This window comes from Chiloscyllium plagiosum, chromosome 1, assembly GCF_004010195.1.
Source record: "Chiloscyllium plagiosum isolate BGI_BamShark_2017 chromosome 1, ASM401019v2, whole genome shotgun sequence".
Classification (NCBI taxonomy): Eukaryota; Metazoa; Chordata; class Chondrichthyes; order Orectolobiformes; family Hemiscylliidae; genus Chiloscyllium; species Chiloscyllium plagiosum.
In genome coordinates this window covers 84,591,612-84,612,425 of record NC_057710.1, presented here as the reverse complement: position 1 = coordinate 84,612,425, position 20,814 = coordinate 84,591,612, and the positions used below count along the sequence as shown (strand labels likewise).

Genomic DNA, 20,814 nt, shown 5'->3' with positions numbered 1-20,814 from the left:
CCAGGAAAATCCTTCCCACTAGCTGGTCTACCTCTTGCTATTGCCTCATCTGCATCAACTCTCACCTCCGGTATACAGCTCAGGTTCCCACCCCTCTGCCATACTAGTTTAAACCCTCTCAAACTACTCGTGCAAACCTTCCACCCAGGACATTGGTCCCCTTCCAGTTCAGATGCAACCCGTCCTTCTTGTACAGGTCCCACCTTCCCCAGAGGCATCCCAATTATCTACATATCTGAAGCCCTCCCTCCTACACCAGCTACGCAGCCAGGTATTAAGCTGCGCCCACTCCCTGTTCCTCGCCTCGCTATCTCGTGGCACTGGTAGTAAACTCGAGAATACTACTCTGCTCGTCCTGCTTTGCAGCTTCCATCCTAACTCCCTGAAATCACTTTTTATATCCTCGATCCTTTTCCTGGCTACATCATTAGTGCCAATATGTAATACAAATTCTGGCTGTTTGTCCTCCCCTTTTAGAACCTTATACACCCGATCGGAGACATCCCGGACCCTGGCACCAGGGAGGCAACAACATACCTTCCGGGAATCCCGATCCTGACCACAAAATCTCCTGTTGATTCCCCTAACTATCGTGTCCCCTACCACGAGTACTTTTCTATTCTGCCCCCTTCCCTTCTTTGACAGTGTCAGGCTCAGTGCCAGAGAACTGACTGCTATGGCTTTCCTCTGGTAGGTCATCCCCCTCCAGCAGTATCCAAAACGGTATACTTAATGCTGAGGGGAATGTCCACAGGGGATCTCTGCACTGTCTGTCTGTCCCCTTTCCTCCCCAACTGTAACCCATCTATCCTTGTCCTGAGCCTTAGGAGTGGCCAACTCCCGGTAACTCCTCTCAATTACCCCCTCAGCCGCCTGAATGATCCATAGTTCTTAAAACTGTTTTTAAAGAGATAGCATTGATGCATTTTTATGATCTTCAATATTCCTTCAATAGTGCAGCTGTTCTGAAGATTTATGAAGTATAAAGCATTCGATTTCTACTGCGGAAAGGGCAAAGAGAGAAAACAGGAAATCCATAGGCTCAATGTTGATGAAATGCTAGTTAACTCCAGATCGTCTACCTGGCCTCCAGAGTATAGACAGAATATATGTTCTTATTTCTGAAGCTATAGACCAGTCATTATAACATGGGCAAAATGCCAGAACCTATCTGGGATGTGGAAATGGGGCACATAAAAAATCCTAATATGATTAAGCAATTAAGCCTTAGCTGTAGTTCTTGAATCTGCATTATAGGAGGGATGTGATTGCACTGCAGAGGGTGTAGAGGAGATTTACCAGCACATTGCCTGGGATGGAAAGTTTAATTATGAAGAGACATTGAAGAGACCAGGGTTGTTTTTCTCAGATCAGAGGAGACAGAGATGGGGACATGATCGAGATCTATAAAATTATGAGGGATCGAGATAGGTTAGACAGGAAGGAACATTTCCACTGATGGACTGATCAATGACCTGGGAGGGGCACAGATTTAAATAAGATATGGGGCTTTAAGGAGATGTGAGAACATATTTTTCCATTCAGAGTTTGTGGGAATCTGGAACTCACTTCTGTAAGTATGGTCGGTGCAGAAACCCTCCCAAGATTTATGACCTCTTTAGATGGGCACTTGCTATACCAAGACATATAAGGTTTTGGGCCAAGTACTAGAAATGGGATTAGATTAGTTGGGTACTTTAGGTCAGTGCAGAATCCATGAAGGGCCTTTTCTGATTTTGTAGACATCTTTGACTCTAAGAGTTTCTGAAATTATTACACTTCTTCTCTCAGTTTGTAAAGCTTTAAACCTGTCAAGGTAAGATGTCTTTCTGCTGGGCAAATCAATGCATTTCCACTTTGCACCTGCAATATCAACTTGCAGCAAACACTCTGGGTTCTGCTTTAAATGATTTAATATAGCATCCACCTCATCCCAAAACTATATACCTCTGCTGCCCAAGTGACTCAGTGTAAAATAATTGTGTGGTGCAGGCCACCAAAACCTGGTCCCTGACATTAACAAATCAGCTTATCTCAGACACAGTAACAGTAAGGCACTGTAAGCACCAACACAGACATACAAGAACTGGCCAGAAAATGAGCCAACCTTTAAAGTAGTAATCTTTGGATTACTCCCAGTGACACATGCAAGTGAATACAGAAATAGGAAAAGAAGACCAATAAATGCATCATTGGGAAAATGGTGTAGGAGGGAAGGCTTTAGATTACTGGGACACTGGACAAGCTGTGGCAGAGAGGTCACCTGTTCAATGCAGATGGATTGCATCTGATCAGAGACATGGAGTTGCAGGACGTTTTCCAGTGCTTTTGGAGGAGATTTAAATAACATAGCAGGGGTTTGGGAACCAGGAGAGATTGTTAGAAAGTAATATTAAGGTGCACAAAATAATGGGAAAGACAGATAGCAGTAAAATGGAAAATTGTACGTTCATAGATGAAGTCAGAGTAAAAGAGAAAATAATAAAGTCTCATTTAGAGCTACATTGCATGTATGTAAAATGTGAAACATAATAAACGAGTCAGGGAAGTTATAGGCACAGACTGCCTTGCGAGACTGATACTGCAGTTATAACAGAGACCTGGTTAAGGAAGGGTAGAGCTGAATATTAAAATTCCTTGTTACAAGGTTTTTAGAAAAGATAAAAGAGGAAAGAAAAGGAGGAAAGCATTACACTTTTGGGGAAAGAAAATGATTCAGAGGGTTCAAAGATAGAATTGATTTGGCCAGAGCTACGAAATAAGAACAGTGAAATGACCTTGTGCACTGTAATATATAGACCATCACATTTTGGGAAAGAGATCGAGAAACAAATTAGTGAAGGAAGTAACAGATGTGTAGAAGTGGTTGTAATGGTGACTTTAATTATCAATATATCAACTGGGGTAGTGGTATTGTCAGGCCAAAGAGGGACAAGTGGTCCTTGATTATATTCTAGAGGTGTTCAATGTAATATCAAACTACAGCTTGTGAGGACAGTTATAGGTCATGTCGTTGAAATGGGGTTCGAAGTTGAATGGGTCTAATGGAACCCAAACTTTGGTTCAGTGAATACTTGTGGTTAAGTGGGTGCTACTTGATAGGACTGTCAATGCCCTGCCATCATTTTGCTGATGATTGAGAGTGAACTATAGAACCAGTAACTGGTCAAGTTGGATTTGTTCTGCTTCTTGTGTGCAGGATATAACATGAGAATTTTCCACATTTTTGGATAGGTACCAGTATTGTGGCAGTACTCCCCCCCCCCCCCCCCATCGTATTACCTACCCTTCCATTTTCTGATTTATTACATAAGTGTCTGGGATGTAACTTATACTCTTCATTGTTTAAGCCTGACACAATAAACCTGTTCAACTCATCTGCCATTTCTGTATTTTTTATTATTAATTTCCCAACCTCCCTTTCCATAAGACCAACTTTCACTTTGTGAACTCTAGTGTTCTTTAAATATTTATACAAACTCTTACAATCTCTTCTTATGTTTCTGGCTAGCTTTCTCTTCCACTCTTTTCAATCCTTTCTAATTATTTTGTCTTTCTTGCTGCTTTTTAAAAAAATATTTTCTGTTGAATCTTCCAGCCTGCCAACTTTCTTGCAGAACTTTTGCCATTTCTTTTAATTTTATGCCATCTTCACCTTGCTAGTTATCTGCAGATGGATGTTTTTCTACTTATTTGAATATAGCGATTTCTTCTGACAGTCTCCATCTTTGGGTTTTGTGTATCTTGATCACTTGAGCAGGAAATTCTATTTAATTTGGCATATGGCTAGAAAGCAAGACAGTTTGATTGTGATAAGCTTTTAACTTCTACACCGACATTTAAAATTTTTAATTCAACTTTGTATTTCCTTTCTTGGGTGCTGTTCGGGATAGTTGAACATTAACAAAACATTTCGATTAGATTCCCTACAGTCTGGAAACAGGCCCTTCGGCCCAACAAGTCCACACCCGTCCTCCAAACCCACCCAGACCCATTTCCCTCTGACTAATGCACCTACCACTATGGGCAATTTAGCATGGCCAGTTCACCTGACCTGCACATCTTTGGATTGTGGAAGGAAACCGGAGCACCCGGAGGAAACCCATGCAGACACAGGGAGAATGTGCAAACTCCACACAGACAGTCACCCAAGGCTGGAATTGAACCTGGAACTCTAGTACTGTGAGGCAGCAGTGCTAATCATTGAGCCACTGAGGGCAAGATTCAGACAGAAAGACTTAAAATGGAATAAACAACAATAATATTTCATTACAAAAGTAGCAAGCTGGAGGGTATCATGAAGTGGTTATCAGGTAGAGTTGAATTTCAATATTTGCTGAGGATGGAAAGAAAAGAATATATTTATATGCATTTGCTCCATCGAACAGCATCCATATCAGTTTCAGAAATAAAGAGAAGAGCAGGTTTCTAGTGACCCCAGCTGGTGCTCTTTTACAACTACAATCTACCCATTAATCTTTTTTCGGACAACAATATTTGTAAAATTAGAGATGGGGATGGGGTAGGTCGGGTTAGTATTTTTAAAATTTAGTGAGCAGTGAAACCTGGCAATTGCGGGTTGACTGTCCATTAAATGTTTCTTGAATTCTCTTTACTTTGTAGAATGTCTCACCTTTCTACCACTCTCACGTTTCATACCCCACCAGACTCAAAAGTTAGCTCCATAGTTTTAGCATGGTAAAAATACTTAATGATGCTGAGGTACAATTTCTAAACGATAACACAAATACTTAGTCTATATTGCTAAACCCAGTGGTAATGCATGATGCAGATCACTTTTCTGGAAATGCTGGACTGCATGACTCAAGATTGAAATTTCAATATCATTGAGAAATGGCAAAATTCATGTCTGATAATTTCAAGTTTCAAAGCTAGATAAACCTATGATTTCATAACCACTCAAAAACTGCAATGAGAAACAGAAGTTCTATCATTTTCATTTAAGAAGAATTTTGTGTAAGTTGTCTATTTATAGGAATGCTTTACCTCATTGTGACTCTTCTTATATTATCACAGTTTTGCTATTTAATGTATCATACATATTCACTAGACCAAGTGATGTTCGTGATTAGGAAAACTCTCGCAATTCCAAGAATAACATCCGTTTCAGTAACCCAAGCCAAAGCACTTTAACGTGCTTCACTGTAACAAAAGGTCACCCTGGAGAATATTAAATTTCTTATGTGAATCGGTGTATTTTACTGTATAGAGAATAACATCCTAGGGTTTATTTTACTGAAGACACAAATGCCTCTCTGCTGTGAAAGTCATGAATGCAGCTGTAGATCTCACACATTGGATGGAAAAGGTCTGCACAGATAGCAGAGCACATGCTGCATTGCTAGCTTGTACAAAATGTATTGAGAGTTTGGTTTAAATGGCACTGAGTCCTGTTCATCCAGTAACCATGGGCTTTTGGTTTGATAATATCTTGATTATAAGATTCTCATTCTTGTGTTCAAACATCCATGACCTTGTTCATCCATGTTCTGTAATCTCTACCAACCTTACAACCATGAGAAAGCTCTTGAATTCTGGCCTCTTGCACAAATTCATAATTCCGCTATTGGAAGATGTCTTCAGATAACTAGAGCTGAAAGGGTGGTGCTTGGAATTAACATAGAACATAGAACAATACATTGCAGAACAGGCCCTTCGGCCCTCAATGTTGTGCCAACCTGTGACCTATTCTCAGCTAGTCCCCACTAGCATCCATGTGCTTATCCAAGGATTGTTTAAATCTCCCTAATGTGGCTGAGTTAATTTTCTCTTTAAACTTCACTGCTCACCAACCTTTCCTCTCTCATGTACTCCTTAAATTGTCTTTGCCTAAGCTTATTTTCTAATATCTCTTCATGGGGCAAGCTATCAAGTTCTGTCATATAGTACATCTCTGAATAGTTTTGGTACATTTTACTATACTAGGGTTCAGTATCAATTCAGTATTTATTGATTTTTTTTGTTGTTAAACGCAGTCCAAAAAGAGATAAATATGCTAATCAATCATACACATGTGGTAAGAATACAATAGTTGAAATTAATTTAGTTATTATTTGGAAGAATAGGAGTTAGCAAGAGCCAACAAAGATGTGGACGTGCCAGTGTTAGACTGGGGTGGACAAAGTCAGAAGTCATGCCACACCATATTATAGTCCAACAGGTTTATTTGAAATCACAAACTTTCAGAGCACTACTCCTTCATTGGGTGAAGGTCCAACAAAGATTGAAGCAAATTGCGTCTGATAAGCTTTCTTCATTTCTTCAACTGATTAACAGTGAAGGTTAAGGTGGATAGCACACTTGATGCGTATATAAACTTTCAGAAGGTATTTAACAAAGTGACACATGACAGACTTGTTAGCAAAATGGAGGGCTGTTGGATTGAAGAGACTATGACTGAGTGGATACAAAGTTGGAAAAGGACCACAAAATGAGGAGCAGTGGGGAACATGGATTCTACACCAAGCTGATTTTGTGTTGGCGGTGTTGTTGGATTGAAGTACTGTATAGTGTACAGTGAAGTTCACTAGGGGTCAGTACTGAGACAATTGCTGTTTTTAATTTAAGGCAAGAACTTGAACTTAGACATAAAGATGTCAAAGTTGTCAGATGACAAACCCTAGCAATGCTGTAAACATTGAGAATGTATCATCAATCTTCAGGGGAACAATAACAGATTGGTGAAAAAGTCAAACTCATGACAGAGTAGGAATTTTCAGTCAGCTGCCTGTTTTCCAGTGTGATGGGGGTGGTTTAACTGCCCAGAAGTGCCTTTACTAACTGAGACAGAAATCACATGACACCTGGTATAGTCCACCAGGTTTATTGGAAATCACAAGCTTTCGGAGCACTGCCCCTTTGTCAGGCGAAGTCACTTCATCTGAAAAAGGAGGTGTGCTCCGAAGGCTTGTGATTTCAAATAAACCTGTTGGACTATAACCTGGTGTCATATGACTTCTGACTTTATCCACCCCAGTCCAACACTGACATCTCCACGTCATTACTTACTGACTGACATCATGATCTGTTAAGCTGCGCATTTCTACCGTACATGATCGTAATACCTGCGCGACACCGACTTTCCCAAAATAGCATCTTGAGAGATCATGGTTTGGAGATGCTGGTGTTGGACTGGGGTGTATAAAGTTAAAAATCACACAACACCAGGTTATAGTCCAACAGGTTTAATTAGAAGCACTAGCTTTCGGAGCACTACTCCTTCATCAGGTGGTTGTGGACGACACAATTATAAGACACAGAATTCTAGCAAAAGTTTACAGTATGACGTAACTGAAATTATACATTGAAAATAAACAATCTGAAAGCTAGTGCTTCCAATTAATTAAACCTGTTGGGCTATAACCTGGTGTTGTGTGATTTTTAATCTTGAGAGGTGGATATGTGCACATGACACAGACCTTTTTGGAACCAAAACCACAGGTATATTTGCTACAGAAATTTATATTGTAGCCAAGCAATCCAAAACGTAGGAGCAAATTACTGCAGATGCTGATATCAGTAATGAAAACAAAAAATACTGGAGATCACAGTGGGTCAGGCAGCCTCCATGGAGAGAGAGCAAGTTAATGTTTTGAGTGTTGATGATTCTTCATCAGAGCTGAAGTGAAGTGTGGAGAGGGCAGCATTTATGCAATAGTGGGGGGGTGGGGGTGGTGACCCCACATCCGAACATCAAGCCATTGTTGTCAGGGCTGTCGCTGACTTCATTATCTCTGGAGATCTTCCCCCTACTGCCTCCAACCTTATAATCTCTGAATCCCGGATAGCTCGCTTCTACCTTCTCCCCAAAATCCATAAACCAGACTGCTCCAGTAGGCCCAGCATATCAGCATGTTCCTGCCCCACCGAGCCCATTTCCTCCGACCTTGACTCCATCCTCCCTCCACTTGTCCAGACCCTGCCCACTTACATCCGTGAGTCCTCTGTTGCCCATCCCACCATATTGACAATTCCAGTTCCCTGGCCCTAACTGCTTTCTGCTCATCATGGGTATCCAATCCCTCTATACCTCCACCACCCACGACCATGGTCTGAGAGCTTTGGGCTTCTTTCTTGACCAGAGACTTGAACAATCCCCATCCACCACCACTTTCCTCCGCTTGGGTGAACTTCTTCTCTCACTGAACTGTTTCTTCTTTAATTCATCTCAGTTCTGCCAATTCAAAGCAGTAGCTATGGGCACCTACAATTGGTCCCCAGTAATGCCTGTCTATTTATGTGGAACAATCCTTGTTCCAGTCCTACAATGGCCCCCTCTCAAAGCTCTTTATCTGGTACCCTGATGACTGTTTTGATGCAGCTTCATGCTCCCCCATGGACCTTGAAATATTTGTTCATTTTGTCTCCAATTCCCACCCTTTATAACTTTCACATCATTCATCTCGACACTTTCCTTCCTTTCCTTGACCTCTCTGTTGCCATTTTGCCATCCACTAAAAAGCCACTGACTCCCATAGCTACCTTCACTACAGCTCTTCCCACCCCATGTCCTGCAAGGACTCCATCCCATTCCCCAAGTTCCTTTGCCTACGTTGCATCTGTTTGAATGATGCCACCTTCCAAAACAGTGTTTCTGACATGGCTTGCTTCTTCTATAACCATGGTTTCCCACCCACTGTGGTTGACAGGGGCCTCAACCGCATCCAGCCTATCACCTGGGTTTCTGCCCTTTCCCCTTCCAATCGCTCACAACAGCATGATTGGATCCCCTGTGTCGTCCATTTTCATCCCAGCATCCTCTGCATTCAAAGGATCATTCTCTGCCATTTCAGACAATTCTAGTAGAACACCACCACCAAACATATCTTCCTCTCACTCCCCCTGTCTGCATTTTGCAGGGATCATTCCCTCCGGGACACCATAATCCATTCCTTGACTAGCAACACCACCCAGCATTTCTTATGGCACCTTCCCATGTAACTGCAGAAGGTGCAACACCTGCCCCTTCACCTCTTACCTGATCACTCTCCAAAGACTAAACAGTCTTTCCAGGTGAGGCAGCATTTCACCTGTACCTCCCCCAATGTTGTATTTTATATCCGCTGCAGACAATGTGGCCTACTCTACATTAGAGAAACCGAACACAGACTGGGTGACCACTTTGAGGAACAGCTTCGGTCTGTGTGCAAGCAGGACCCCGACCTTCCTGCTTGCATGCCAACATGTCTGTCCCCTGGCTTGCTGCATTGTTCCAATGAAGCATAGCACAAACTGGAGGAACAACATTTCATCTTCAGACTAGGCACTTTACGGCCTTCTGGGCTCAATATTAAGTTCAACGCCTTTAAATTGTGAACCCATTTCTTCCCTTTCTTTGACATAGAACATTTGATGTTGCACCAACCTGTGGAACCAGTCTGAAGCCTATCTACCCGACACTATTCCATTTTCATCCACATGTCTATCCAGTGACCATTTAAATGCCCTTAAATTTAGCGAGTCTACTACTGGTGCAGGCAGGGTGTTCCATGCTCCTACTAATCTCTGAATAAAGAAACCACCTCTGATACCTGTCCTATATCTATCACCCCTCAACTTAAAGCTATGTCCCCTCACGCTAGCCATCACCATCCAAGAAAAAAGGCTCTCACTGTCCACCCTATCTAACCCTCTGATTATCTTATATATCTCAATTAAGTCACCTCGTAACCTTCTCTCTAATGAAGACAGCCGCAAGTCCCTCAGCCTTTCCTCGTAAGACCTTCCCTCCATACCAGGCAATATCCTAGTAAATCTCCTGTGTAACCCTTTCCAAAGCTTCTCCATCCTTCCTATAACACGGTGACCAGAACTGAACACAATACTCCAAGTGCGGCCGCATCAGAGTTTTGTACAGCTGCAACATGACCTTGTGACTCTGAAACTCAATCCCTCTACCAATGAACGCTAACATACCGTATGGCTTCTTAACAACCCTATCAACCTGGGTGGCAACTTTCAGGGATCTATGTACACTGAGATCTCTCTGCTCATCTACATTACCAAGAATCTTACCATTAGCCCAATACTCTGTATTTCTGTTGCTCCTTCCAAAGCGAATCACCTCACACTGTTCCACATTAAACTCCATTTGCCACCTCTCAGCTCAGCTCTGCAGTTTATCTATGTCCCTCTGTAACCTGCAACATCTGTCAGCACTGTTCACAACTCCACCGACCTTAGTGTTATCTGCACATTTACCAACCCATCCTTCTACACTCTCGTTCAGGTCATTTATAAAAGTAACAAACAATAGTGGACCCAAAACAGATCCTTGCAGTCACACTACTAGTAACTGAACTCCAGGATGAACATTTCCCATCAAACACCACCCTCTGTCTTCTTTCAGCTAGCCAATTTCTGATCCAAACCACTAATTAACCCTTAAACCCATGCCTCCGTATTTTGAGCAATAACCTATCATGGGGAACCTTATCATACAGTTTACTGAAATCCATATACACTACATCAACCACTTTGCTCTCATCCATCTGTTTAGTTACCTTCTCAAAGAACTCAATGAAGTTTGTGAGGCACAACCCACCCTTCACAAAACCATGTTGACTATCCCTAATCAACTTATTCCTTTCAAGATGATTATAAATCCTATCTCTGATAACCTTTTCCAACACTTTACCCACAACCAAAGTAAGGTTCACTGGTCTATCATTACCAGGGTTGTCTCTACTCCCCTTCTTGAGTTTGTTACATTCTCTGTCACCATGTCCTCCCTAACCCCCTCAACTCCAGCTGTCTGTTCTTTCCAGTCTGGCAGTTAGACACACCACTGTTTCTGCATTCTCACATTCCAATCACTTAATCTGAACAATCAACATCCTTCTTCCTGGCACTGCAACCCCTCACCCCAATTATTGCATAAATGCTGCCCCCTCCACACCACTTCAGCTCTGATGAAGAGTCATCCAGACTCGAAACATTATCTTTTCTCTCCATGGATGCTGCCTAACCCACGGTGATCGCCATCATTTTTTTGTTTTCAGTTGAAAATGTACATCATTTGTTCATTAATGTATGTGTTCAATAGGCAATATATAAATTCATCATACACTAATGCAGGTCATGTCTATATGCAGACAATATTAAGACTTGTTAAGTAAAATTTGTAGCACAACGGTGCAGGCAATAATGACCACCAACAAGAGAGAATCTAGCTATCTCCCCAGGCCATTCAATCACATTTAACATCAGTATCTGTTGGGTTATGTCTCACAGCTAGTATGCAATATACCTTTAAGGGACATACCTATGCTGTATCATAGGATGTGACCTCATGATATAAATGGCCCAGTCTCCATCTTCCTGAGTTCTCTTGTAGCATGACATGTTGAAGAAAATTGCTGAATTGCTTAGCTTTAGACCAGACCTGTAAGTGCCTGTGACTGTAATAAATGTAGATATCAGGAGCAATAATAAAAGTCTATCCAATTCTTCAGTACTTCATCACATTACATCTCATTCTTGTTAGGGAGGCTAACATAGATATCAAGTCATTAGGTATGAATAACCTGCTGAAGTTAAAGAGCTCATCACAGCCAATTGTGAGGGCAGAACAGTTCTGGATTATATAGTTACAACTAACTGATCAGTGGAAAAGACATTATATTATACTATTATCAACTTTCTAGGAATTACCATTGACTAAACCGTTAACAGGACCAGCTATCTACATACCATGACTACAAGAGAAGGTTGAGGGTGAGGAGTTTTAAGCTGATGACTCATGAAAGCATGTTTGCCACCTACAAGAAACAAGTCAGAGGTGTAGTGGAATACTTCCCACTTGCCTGGATGATGGTAGCTCCAACAACATTTAAGAAGCTCCAACAGCATTCAAAACAAAGCAGTCTACTGTATTAGCAGCCATCTAGCACCTTCAGCTTTCACTCCTTCCATCACTGATGGACAGTAGCAGCAGTGTGTATCATCTACAGGATGCATTACAGCAACTCACCATTCCTTCGATAGTAACTCCCAAACTCATGCCCACCTAAAAGTTCGATAGCAGCAGATGCATGTGAAAACTACCTACACATTCCCCTCCAAGTAACATACTGTCCTGACTTTGCACTATATTGCTTTTCCTTCATTGATGCGGAGTTAAAATCCAGGAACTCCTCTCCTAACTGTACTGTAGATATACCCACATTCCAAGACATTTCAAAAAGATGCCTCACTGCTACCTTTTCAAGGACAATTAAGGATGGACAATAAATACTGACCCAGACAGTGATGCCCACAGCTTGTGAATGAATTAAAAAGAAACTGTGAAATGACATTTTGTGGTGGAACTAACATAGTTTGTGCCTGCTTCATGGCAGACTGTTGAATGAATGGCACCTTCACTGAAAATATTCAGAAAACCATATTTATTTGTTTATAAACATGCAATATGATAGCATAAATTCACAAACTGTGAGCTACAGCCAGAAAAGGCAGACTTGTCTTCTATTCTTCAAACAAATTCGGATTGAGTAATATTCTTCCTTCATGATGACAGTACTCCTTTCAAAGGGGTGACTTCACCTCCCTGGGGACCAGGGAGACAGTAAAATGGATGCCTGGTTCAGTTGAATGCTTAGCACATTGAAGGCCTCTGTGCATGACATCATCTTAAGTGCTTCCATTCATAGCAGTCATGAGAGCTGAATATTGTCCACTCCATGACCAGTCCTGTAACATATGCACATGGCACTGCAATGAATCATTGTCTCTAATACCCTCATTTTGGATAAAGCTCCATTAACTGCAGTCATAGAACAGTCTAGAAGCTGTGGCAACTGTATTAGTTTAACTTTTTCACTTTTGGTAGAAAACCATAGAAATCGTGATGTTGTCTTGTCTTTTTTTTAACCCACAGAATCCACAAAACATAGGTGGTGGAACTAATCTCTGCTGATTGTCATGTATGTGACATGTGGCTACAAATGTATGAAGCTGATATTTTTCCACTTTGAAATAAAAGAACTACTTGAAATATAGATCCTGATCGCTGAGGGTTCGCTGACCATCTGAGATCTCTAAACAAAGTAATCATTTCGGTCTGAACATGATTCTGGAAAGTTATTAAAACAAAAATGACAATGGATGGAGAACTCCTCCCTGAATGGATGGACTAAGAAAGAAAAACATCCTCAGAATTCATCCCTTTCTTTTATTTGTGGCCTGATCCATAATGCAAAATCTGTCAATGCCTACATTTTATGTCTCTGAGTTCAAACCTTTACAATGAGCTCTGTAAGGAAACCAAGGAGAAAGTGAGGACTGCAGATGCTGGAGATCAGAGCTGAAAATGTGTTGCTGGAAAAGCACAGCAGGTCAGGCAGCATCCAAGGAACAGGAGAATCGACATTTCGGGAAGAAGGGCTCATGCCCGAAATGTCAGAAGAAGGGCTCATGCCCGAAACGTCAGGAAGAAGGGCTCATGACCAAAACGTCGATTCTCCTGTTCCTTGGATGCTGCCTGACCTGCTGTGCTTTTCCAGCAACACATTTTCAGCTCTGTAAAGAAACCAAACTGATCATTTGTTGGTGTGAATCTTTTATCTCTTGGATGTCCTTCAAGGAGGTTGTCTTTCCTGATAAGCCCGAAAGTTAGGCCATTGTCTTATCTTGAGCACCCTTTATCATTTTCAGACAGGAACCCTTCCCAGCTAACTCAAGTAGTTATCCCATAAATACATCTGAATGACCTTAAATCTTACAAATGTCCAATATGGAAGACACCTGCTCTGTTGAATCAAGTATTTTTATCCACACGGTATTCTGGCTTTCCAGACCAGGTCATATTTCTTCTTGACCATGTCCTGAATCTGTGGACATGGCCCAGCTTCCTTGGAGCCACATGCAGGTTGCCTTCATTTCATTCAAGCAGATATTTACTCTCAGTCAGCTGGTATATTTGTATTGAAGACTTCAGTTAATTCGTCGAGCAGTTTGGATGAATTAATCTACTAAAACAGGTGAAGTAGACATTTTTACATCTTCAGTTGTGATACTAGAGGAATGCTGTTTTCATTGTATTATTTTTGTTACTGGTAGCAATAATTCTTCCTTGAAAGACAAAAGTTTGAAATGTTGGTCTTGAGCTTGTGTTGTCCAATCATGTGGCAGCAAAGTAAAAACTGTTGTATCAATTTCTTCAGGCATGTGATGTAATCCGATAGGACAGTGACACATGTATTAAGCTTAAAATTAATCGGATGTCCATTGACATAATTAAGTTCTGACATCTTTCCTGTTCTTAAACTGTGTCCTTCTTCTGCACATCTTCGAGAAGTTACCTCTAACTTTACAGATGTAGCTGGGCACGGCTTGTGCCTGGGAGACTTTGTTTTTACACAGCGTTGAAAGTTATTCTTGGTATCTGCTGTTTGGCCTACTCTTTGTCCTGGCTTGTCAGGTGTGTCTGTGCAGTATTTGGAGTACATTTGAGAAAAATTGAAATTGACAATTTGGTAGGAAGAATAAAAAATTATCTAATTAGTGTGAGGTTCTGCAATACAAAGTGATCTGGATGTCCCATTTAAATCATTAAAGTTAATACGTAGGCACAACAAATGAGTAGGAAAGCTGCGAGAATATTGTTAGTTATCATGAGGGAATTGAACACAGAAGTAGGAAGGCTACGCTTCAATTGGACATTGGTGAGACCACATTTTGAGGACTGTGAACAGTACTGTTTCTCTTTATTTAGGCCAGGATGTAAATGCACTGGAGGCAGTTCAAAGCACGTTTCCTGGAATAACGTTTTGAATGGCTAAGTTTGTTTTAAGAGTAAAGGTTGGATGCACAAGTTCTGTACCTGCTGGAGTGTAGAGGAGTAAGAACCTGGGTCCTACCTTGGGCACTTGTCTGTATGGAGTTTGCACATTCTCACCGTGTCTGCGCAGGTTTCCTCTGGGTGCTCCGGTCTCCTCCCATAATCCAAAGATGTGCAGGTCAGGTGAATTAGCCATGCTACATTGCCCGTAGTGTTAGGTGCTATAGTCAGGGGTAAATATAGGGTTAGGGAATGGGTCTGGGTGGGTTACTCTTTGGAGGGTTGGCGTGTACTTGTTGGGCTGAAGGGCTTGATTCCTTACTGTAGAGAATCTAATCTAATCTAATCACCTAATCTAAGACATATGAGATCCTGAGGAATGTAAAAAGACAAGGAAAAGACTTTCCTCTTTTGAGAGTGTCTGGAACAAAATAAGGGGCTGCCCATTTAAGATGGAGCTGTAGAATCTTTTACACAAAGTATAATAAGCTTTGGAACATTCTTTCTGAAAAGAGGGTGCAAGTAAAATCTTTGTGCATTTCTAACATTGACATAATTGGATTATTGCTAAGCAAGGAAGCAAAAGGTTCAGGCACAGGTGGGAAGATGAAGAAACTTGAATAACCATGGGGACTATTCGAAGGACTGAGTGGCTCTGTTTCTATTTCTCATTTCTATGATCGTATATTTGTACTTTATACAGTAGATTGGTTCTATTGGTCCCCTGTGTTAAGTTTGTACTTCTCCACTAAGGAAATACATACTGACATTGGAGACAGTCCAGAGAAGGTTCATGAGGTTGATTCCAGATAAGGAGGGACTTTCTGATAAGGGGAGATTGTGTAGGTTGGGCTTGCACTTACTGGAGTTTAGAAGAATGAAAGGAGGCCTTAATGAAACATGGTCTTAAGTGGCTTAACATAGTATATGTGGAGAAATTTGTCTCCTTTGTGGGGAAGTTTAGGACCAGAGGGCATCATCTCAGAGTAAGAAGTGTTGCCCATTTAAGACAGAGATGAAGAGGATTGTTTACTCACAGAAGGTAGTGAATTTGGAGAACATAATCCAACTTATCTCAGTCTTTACTGCATTAAGAGAATGAAGTATTATGGGAAAAATGCAGGAAAGTAGAGTTGAGGATTATCAGCTCAGCCATTGAATGGTGAAGTAGACTTGATGAGCCAAATGGCCTACTTCTACTCCTACATCTTATGGTCTCTCAGGATTTGGCTGTGAGTCTGTCTGGTTTCTATTGCCAGACTAATTTGATGAGCTTTCTCTAAAGTCAAATATTCCTTGGTCAGTAATAAATCTCAAACAAGACTCAGCAGTCATTTCAAAATCAATTCTGTTATGAATTCTGCTCTCAATGCTCTATAGTCACAGATTTTCATTAATTTGTAGAGGCCATTAATAAAATTATCTGAGTGACTCTGAATGAGGCATTACTAATGTAAGACAGCAGTGGAGTGGGGCTCCTGAGCTGGAACTCATCTGTTCCATTGGTTTCTTTCTGTTCTCTCTCTTTTCGCATTTTTGTTTTTCTTTTTACCTCAGGTAGCATTGATGATGTCTGGGGTGAAAGCCAGCATGGACTCCTGGCCTCAGCGTGGACTTGACATCTGATACTCCTGGCCTCGAGGTGAAGTCCTGTGGGCTCAGGGTTGGAAGGACTGTTATTCAGAACTCTTGTTTTTCTATTTCCCTAATTTATTGCTGGGCTTTTTATTTCTTTATCCTTCTAATGTTTCTCCTAAGAATTTGTATTGAAGAATCTGTACCTAGATACCTTGATACCTAAGATGGTGCCATAAGTTGTGACTTGTAAACTTTTCACTGTTCTCATGTGAGTACATGTGACAAGTAAACTAATTCCAATCCTACTTACAGATTACCTGAATGCTACTTTTCTGTTAAAACTTACCCTTTCAAGAATTTGTCCTGAGATTATAGCAACTATCAAAAGCTGTTAGAAATTTTTCAAAAGTATATGTGCCCTTTTTAATATTATAGCAATTTATAACATCAACTGTTGGATCTACTTGATACAATATAGCATTTTTTCACCTTATGGTTTAGTATATATGTGCAATTGTGTATCTTAAGAACTGTTTCTCCAAGATCTCCAATCCTGTGTACTTTTTGGTTCAGTGCAAAACTTCATAGAAATATTATTTTCCTTGATATTTTGAACTTTCCTTGATTTACATTTATCGTTTTGAATCTTCTTTAAATCTATAGCATCCAAATGCTGCTGTTTCGTTTACCTCAAAGATTTAATGGCTCAGTGTTACATATAGGTATGTGTTGCTGGCTTTGAAGCTATCAACTTTCAACTCAATCAATGCTATTTTAATCCCCTGGTCTTCAAGTGTCATCAAATTTTAGACTCTGTTATAGCAATGTTGCAGTATTCTTTTTGTCCACAAGCTTTTAAATGCTGTATGGCAGCAATTCTGTGATATTTTCTTCTCATAAAGCTTTAAATTCAATATTATGACAATGCACTTTCTTTGAGCTTCAAAATGTTGTTATACTGAAACTATCGCTCTGAACTGCTTACTGGTGACGTTCTCACTTTTTCCCATACCAAAATGACGGTCTTCCAAATTGAGGATTTTCTGCTTCTTCACAAGCAAAATGAACGTTTTCCCACCTTTCATTGCCCCATGCTCAATACACGTCTCCTTGCACAACATTTTAAAAAAGCGCTTCTGTGGCTACAGCCCATGGGAAATTCTCCTGCTGAAAGCATGGCATAAAAGTTGAATGTTCCAGTCTTACCAAAACCTTAAAATTCTTCTGTCTAATTCCATTAGACTTTGTTTTCAACTTCTTTTAAATTGCCTATTTGTCACTCTAAATACATTCTATAACTTTTCTAAAACTGCTCCAACAGATCCTCCTTGTGTTGGTCGGTTAGCTCAGCTGGTTAGAGCGTGGTGCTAATAACGCCAAGGTCGTGGGTTCAATCCCCGCACTGACCACGAGAGGCGCATCCGTCGTTAGCAGGGCTGTGTCAGTGTTCGCCGTGGCTTTTTGGGGCTGTTTTCACTAGAGAGTCACTTACCAATGTGAGAAGCTTTTATTCTCCTGCAAACGCATATTGTTTCTCCTAAGCTTTCTACTGGCTCTGAGCTTAAGGTTTTTTTCTTTAGAACTTCATTTGTCCTATTGCTGCTTTCATGAATGGTGCTGTCTGTTTTTTTTTATATACGTTTTCAGTTGTTAGCTCACAATATTTTCTTAACGTGGTTATGATGTTAAACTCATCTTTCTTCCAAACATTTTTCCTTCTGATCGAATGGAACTTTTTCAGTGTTGTTACCTTGAGATGTTTTGTGATGATCCCACTGCTGATCATCATATCATATGTTGAAGTACCAACCATTGATGGATTGTGGTCAGGGTAGAATTCCACCCTAATCCTCCTTTCTGTCCTGATTCAATATAATTCTCAATAGTAGAGGATAAAGTTCTATTAAGTCTAAATGAGAAGAGACATTCGTCTTAAGAATATGATGTACTTTATTGCACGGTAACAGTAGGTACAATTTATATTGAATAGTTAGGCATAATTATAAAGACCATCAGGTGCCAGAGATAACATATCTGAGTCTATTGGGAGCTCATGCTAGATTGGCTTCTTCTTCACACAAAGACTGTGTTATATTATCAGATTGTCTGGAGATTTATATGCTTTCAACACTAAGTCTTTCCAAACCATCATGGTATAGAACAGTAACTTGTCAGGAAATCCCAAGCCTTCTTGCTTTCACTCATCTCCGAAGAGTGAATCAGGAGAGGAAACCCTGCCAAGCCAGCATGGTATACACCTTTGAGGTATCAATCGACTTCTTGTATTCCGTTAATATGCTAGCTGCAGATTTGTTCTCCAGAATTCATGTTTACATGTGTATGTGTGTGCCTGTTTGTGTGAGGGAGTGAGTGTGTTCCTTATATTTACATTCCAGGGTGTTGTGGTAATTAGTTTCCATCTGATTTAACCTTGCCTGAAAGCTGCTTCATGTTATTACTGAAAATCATAACAAAGTGTTTAAAGTGCCCCCTCTAAAACACATCATGTTGCAAAGAACTGAGAGGTGAGGTGAAAGATCAAGACTTTTCTCACCTCTCTCATCTGTACCCTGGTGCTTAGAACATAGAAAAAAAATACAGCGCAGTACAGGCCCTTTGGCCCTCGATGTTGCGCCGATCCAAGCCCACCTAACCTACACTAGCCCACTATCCTCCATATGCCTATCCAATGCCCGTTTAAATGCCCATAAAGAGGGAGAGTCCACCACTGCTACTGGCAGGGCATTCCATGAACTCACTCTCTCTCTCAGCTTATACTCCACTTGAACCTCATCCGTCCTTAACATAATCTCTCCACATTCTCTTCATGAATCATAGAGACATAGAGATGTACAGCACAGAAACAGACCCTTCGATACAACTCGTCCATGCTAACCAGATATCCCAACCCAATCTAGTCCCACCTGCCAGCACCCAGCCCGTATCTCTCCAAACCCTTCCTATTCTTATACCCACCCAAATGCCTTTTAAATGTTGCAATTGTACTACCCTCCACGACTTCCTCTGGAAGCCCATTCTATAAAGGTACCACCCTCTGTGTGAAAAAGTTGCCCATTAGGTCTTTTTTATATCTTTTCCTCTCACCCTAAACCTATGCCCTCTAATTCTAGACTCCTCCACCGCAGGGAAAAGACCTTGTCTATTTACCCTATCCATGTCCCTCATGATTTTATAAACCTTTATAAGGTCACCCCTCAGCCTCCGATGCTCCTGGGAAAACAGCCCCAGCCTACCAAATCTTCCTTTAAATACATCAACATGATCTTATTAATATTAACTTCAACCACTGCATGTGACATCATGGCCCAGATCATCTGATAGATTCTGATAAATTGTTGTGGTAGCATAATCAGGAACTGAGTATTGGGACCATGTCGAAGTCCAAACATCAGCTGACTGTGCAGGAATTACGCCCGGAACTTGAAACTTCCTCTGGTAAGCTTCTATTTGGGTCCCTCCAAAAACATCTTCGACTCTGATTTAAACTCAGAAACTTCAAAGGTTCTGAATCACAATCCTTCTGACTCAACTCTCAAAACATTGTCCATCCTTTCATGTGTATGTAAGAACTCCCATGACACTATTTGGAGAAAGATAATGAAGCTCTGCTGTCCTATTTAATAGTTAGTCCTCAACCAACAAATCAGAAAAATAGCAACATAATTCAGGAAATTTGGCAGGTCAGGTGGCATCTGTGCAGAGAAACAGAAGTTTATGCTTTAGGTTAATGAACTTTCACCAGAACAGAAGGCAGTTAGAAATTTATGAGTTAATAAGCTAGTAAAGGTGAGGAGAGGGCAAGAATAACGAAGGGGCTGTGATAGGGTGGAAGGGATTTAATAACAAAAAAATCATGATTCAAAATTCAAAAGGATTGGTCATGGATATTGCAAAGAAACAAAGGCTGTGTCTTGATGAGGTGTGAATGGATATATAGCAGTAATCTGGATAGAACATGAGGGAATAAAGAAAGAAATAAACTATCAAAACTAAATAGCAAAAACCACAGAGAACAGATAGAGACAGGGATTATGACTTTATGTATCTGAATTCAATATTAAAGCCAAATGTCCACTCAGTACCACAATAAAAGGCGCTGTTCTTCAAACTTGCATTGAATTTCAATGGAATACCGTAGCAGGCCATGGTCACAGTCATGCTGATGGACTGAATGGATATTTTCACCCACAGTGATCACCCCATCTACATTTGATCTTACTGGTATAAAGGAGAGCACATTGTGAACAGTGAGTGCAATCTACAAAATTGAAAAGATATACAAGTACATTTCTGCTTCACATGAAAGAGGCGTTTGGCACCTTGGATGCTGAGAAGGGAAGAGGTGAAAGGCCAGGCATTGCCTCTCCTACATTGGCACTGAAAGATGCTGATGGGGGTGCTAACAACGACTGTGG

The 20,814-nt window shown here is 40.9% G+C and overlaps 1 protein-coding gene and 1 non-coding gene across 2 annotated transcripts in view; one reads left to right on the top strand and one right to left on the bottom strand.

The window, feature by feature from the left end:
- LOC122554972 (rho GTPase-activating protein 7-like) overlaps positions 1–20,814 on the bottom strand; it is a 260,499-nt gene that overhangs the window by 150,464 nt on the left and 89,221 nt on the right. The window lies entirely within an intron of this gene.
- On the top strand, positions 17,714–17,787 carry trnai-aau. The gene has a single exon. It is a non-coding gene; the product is annotated as a tRNA-Ile (tRNA).